Raw genomic sequence first — 4644 nt, 5'->3', positions numbered from 1 at the left:
CGTGAGCCGAGCCCTGGGAGCCCGGCCCCGCCCCCTCGGGGAGGGGCGGGGCGGGGCTGACTCCGCCCCCCTTCCCCGAAGCCCCGCCCCCGGTGGGGGAACGCGGGTGGCCCCCTTGGAGGGGGACGCGGCGTGGGCGCCGCCATCCCGCGAGTGGAGGGGGGGGGTGGTTGTTCAACCACGGACCTGCGGGAAAGCTTCGGCCTTGGCAAACACGGGAACGGCGCTGCTCACAGCAAGCACAGGGCACTGGAGGGTCCATAGAGGGCCACGCTCGGTGCAGGCTGCCCGGTGACATTAAAAGAAGGACGATCATACCGCTGCAAGAGGATAAAACTTACACTTGCTCCAGAATATGCTGAATTATTAAGCTTTAAAAAGCCTCTATATAGTATTTGGAGGCCAGAGTTTTTTATTAAAGGCAGTAGTCTCACTGTGCTTCCACATCAAGGGCCCCACATGAGCAACCTCATGACTGCAGGGCAGCTTCGCTCTACAGGCAGAGACATTTAAAAATACACGTGTCAACGAAGGAAAGAACCAAAATCCAAAGCACTCTATTCAGAAAGAGCAGCCAGCCACTTTTTTTTCTGTAGTAATTCAGAGGAACGTCAACTTGACTGTTTAAAGAAGATCATAGGAAAAAAAATCTAAACGAGCTCATGATAAGAGTCTTTTCTGTGCTCTTACAACTCATCGCGAGGACAGGGCAAAAAGTAATAAAAATGAAAAGGGCAGAAATTATTTAAGTATATTTAAAGAGTTTCCCACATCATCAAGAGGAATAGGCGATGACAGGCGTAAGGAAAGAGCATTTGAAACACACCCGTTTGCCCCAGCAGTCATCACATGCTTCCGATCACAAGGGAGATAGATGCAATCAGACTGGAACTGCCACTTTGCAGAGTCATCTTGTTTTGGATCAGATTTACAACACGACCCAAGGAATGGAAAACAAGATCACAGTATCATCAAAAGGAAATGTCTCCTACTGACGGGAGCAGGATTATTAAAAGGCAGTCCATGCTACAGGCAAATCTGATGATACTAGACCCATTCTTACTGAACAAAGCTGGACTTTGAAATTTTTTAAGTACTTTTTTCCTGGGATTTCCTTTCATCCTGTTACTAAAGTAACATTCAAGTAAGTGCTGGAGAGATAGGAAAACAGCCTCTTTAAATGGTGGTAATTCTAACACATAAATTCTGATCAGTTATGGCATTATTTTGTGATTTAAAAAGAAAAAAAAACTGCATTTAGAAGTAGAGGAAATAATTATTCTATTTTGCAATTGACACCTTGTGGGATGAAGCTACCATCTTTTTTTTTTCTTGAGAAAACACTGGTTCTCAGACAGTTGGATACGTTTCAGGAAATCTAGAATCACAGAACAGTTTGGGTTGGAAGGGAGCTTTAAAGGTCATCTAGTCCAACCCCCCTGCAGTGAGCAGGGACATCTTCAACCAGATCAGGTTGCTCAGAGTGCCATCCAACCTGACCTTGAATGGTTCCAGGGATGGGGCATCTACCACCTCTCTGGACAACCTGTGCCAGTGTTTCACCACCCTCATAGTGAAAAATTTCTTCCTTATGTCCAGTCTAATCTATCCTCTTTCAGTTTAAAGCCATTACCCTTCATCCTATTGCAACAGGCCCTGCTAAAAAGTTGGTCCCAAACTTTCTTATAAGCCCCCTTTTGGTACTGGAAGGCTGCAATAAGGTCTCCCCAGAGCCTTCTCTTCTCCAGGCTGAACAGCCCCAACTCTCTCAGCCTGTCCTCACAGGAGAGGTGCTCCAGCCCTCTGATCATTTTTGTGGCCCTCCTCTGGACCCACTCCAATAGGTCCATGTCTTTCTTGTGCTGAGGGCCCCAGAGCTGGACGCAGCACTCCAGGTGGGGTCTCACCAGAGCAGAGCAGAGGGGCAGAATCACAACCCTCAACCTGCTGGCCACGCTGTTTCTGATGCAGCCCAGGATACAGTTGGCTTTCTGGGGTGTAAGCGCACATTGTTGGCTCATGTCCAGCTTTTCATCCACCAGTACCCCCAAGCCCTTCTCAGCAGGGCTGCTCTCAATCCCTTCATCCCCCAGCCTGTATTGATACTGGGGGTTGCCCCGACCCACATGCAGGACCCTGCACTTGGCCTTGTTGAACCTCATGAGGTTCACAGGGGCCCACTTCTTGAGCCTGTCCCTTGTGTCCACCCTGTTGCTATTATTCAGGTATGTAACAAAACCAATAGTTGCTGCAGAATGATCAAAAACTGTAGAACAAATAATGCCACTGACAGGGCTGGTCACATGAAGTACACCTGCCAGTTCTTAAGAAGAGACAGGAGAAAATGCCTAGCGGAGATGTGGTTTGAAACGTGTACACCAAAATCACTCCTGTTTTACATTCCGCAGAGGGAGCAGGGAGAGCTCTGGTGAGCAGGGCTGGGGCAGTGCTGGTGGGGATGGCCACCCCAGGGACCCCCCGCCAGCAGGGCCACATTTCGGCTCAGGCCCTGGTCCTGCATCCCACCTCATGCCCTGACATCCATTCAAGACCAGCTCCACCTCAGCACAGACTTGTCCTATGCTCACTAGAGTTTTGGCTGATTATTGCCACCAGACCTGCCCTGCTCTTCTTGTTTGGGTGCTGTGGGATGGTGACCCTTTTTACTGAAGTCACTGTCCCTGTGCTCCTTGTCACCCACCCTCCTCTGCTCCTGGCTCACCTCCTCTTGCACCGCAACCCACCCCTGCTGCTCCCTCACCTGCATGTTCACCTGAAAGCTGACCTTACACCTTCAGGATTTTATTCACAGAGCTGTGCTCAGGAAGAGGTAACTGTTGTTATGTCACGTGCTACCAAATGGCGCAAATGACACCCCAATGGCAAATAAAGGGCATTTTTGTCTGTGTGTGTATGAGGAAGTTCTGTATCAGCAAAGCTCTCGTATAATAGAGCTCATGAATAATGCTTTTTACCATCTGTATTTGGCAAGGAGACTTTGTCCCATTCTGGCGAGTGATGACATGGCCTCAATAAACCATGACTTTGTCACCTCCTGGCTGAATTACAGGAGTACAAAATAAGGGGATATGAAGTCATCTGCCTTTATGGCTCTGCTAATACCAGAACGCAGCAAGCCAGCCCCCGAGCAATCCAAGAAATTATCAAAGTGCTCTTGTTTCTTTCCTTATCTTCAAGGCACTCAATGAACCCTGAAGATTTCCTGCAGGACTGCAATTCAATATATTTGCTCTGTAACCACAGCCTTTTATCTGGTAACTTTTCTTTGCACCAGAAAAAGAGATATTCTTTTTTTTGTTTAAAGAGTTGCAGTTCTTGGCTTTAGTAACAAATGCACATAGCACAGCAGACTGAAAAGAACACATTTAAAATAAACAATAAACAGCACAAATTTTCTTTTGGCTTGGAAAGGAAGAAAGAGTTATAAACAACAAATGGCAGCTGAGTACCTCCCTGAAAAGTGCTACAGTAAGAGGGTTTTGAGGGAGATCCAGAAGGCCCTCAACAGAATGGAATTAAATGGGTCCAGCAGTGGATCTCCAGGAACCAGACGGAGCTCTGTCCCTGTTGATAAGGGAGCAACATTGACCCCAATTAATGGAGCCCTTCTCAGAATAATGTCCTTGCTTTTACATTTAAAGTTGTGTGAAATTCATTGTCAAGGTAGCTCTCATCTTCTTAAGACACGTATTACAAGTTACGCAGCTACAGGCTGCTTGAGTGCAATCTACACTTAAGACCTTATTGCTCCTATTAAATCATAGAACTCAAGAAGCAGCTGAATTTACAGCATCTCTGGAAAACCCAGTGAAAACAAATGCAGACTTTAGCCTTACTCGGCATACCTTTCTCCTATGTCTGTGGATCACCTCTAACACCACGCTCCTTCGTGGAGTAGCACCATGAATATGCTAAACATCGCACCAAAATTAATTGCCTCTGCTTAAAAAAGTTAAGACATCTTTTTCCCACCTGGATCAAACTGAAAAAAAAGATGACTTCAACAACATAAAAGAATCTCACTTTTCAAAGCTTTCCTTTTATTTTTGTTTCTGGACTCTGACACTCCTCGCCCTCCAGTAATCTAGACCCTCCTGCGGGCGCATAGGCTGTGTAGTTGCAAGTTGACTTTTTAGAGCCATTTTGAGCCAAAGCACACAATCTTATCCAGTCAAACATTTTAAGCCTGCACAGTTACACAATCTGGGTAGGAACAATATAAGCTACCGACAAACCACGGCCTGGAGCAGTACCTCCCTTAGCAAAACTATGACCACACCTTTTAAGTAAGAGCGATGATTTACTTGAATGATCGCCTCTCATATTTGGCATTTCATGTTATTCTGATATATAGTGGCACATGACACTACACGACATCTGCTTTCTACAAAACCTTTCAAGTAACAAGGACTGGATACAAACACAGATGGAAAAACAGAATAGCCAAAGTGGTAATAAACTGTGTTAGGTGAAAATAACCAACTGCATGAGATGACCAAGAAGGTAATACAATAATTCATGATTTCGTATAAAGTTTCACTAACTGTTAAACATGAAGTTGCGGGCAGCATGTTTATCAGCATGAACTAGGCATAAAGTGAAACCAAACCCAGATGAGCTTTT

This window comes from Charadrius vociferus, unplaced genomic scaffold (genome assembly GCF_000708025.1).
Source record: "Charadrius vociferus isolate BGI_N301 unplaced genomic scaffold, ASM70802v2 scaffold491, whole genome shotgun sequence".
In the NCBI taxonomy this organism is placed as follows: Eukaryota; Metazoa; Chordata; class Aves; order Charadriiformes; family Charadriidae; genus Charadrius; species Charadrius vociferus.
This window is presented reverse-complemented; position numbering follows the sequence as displayed.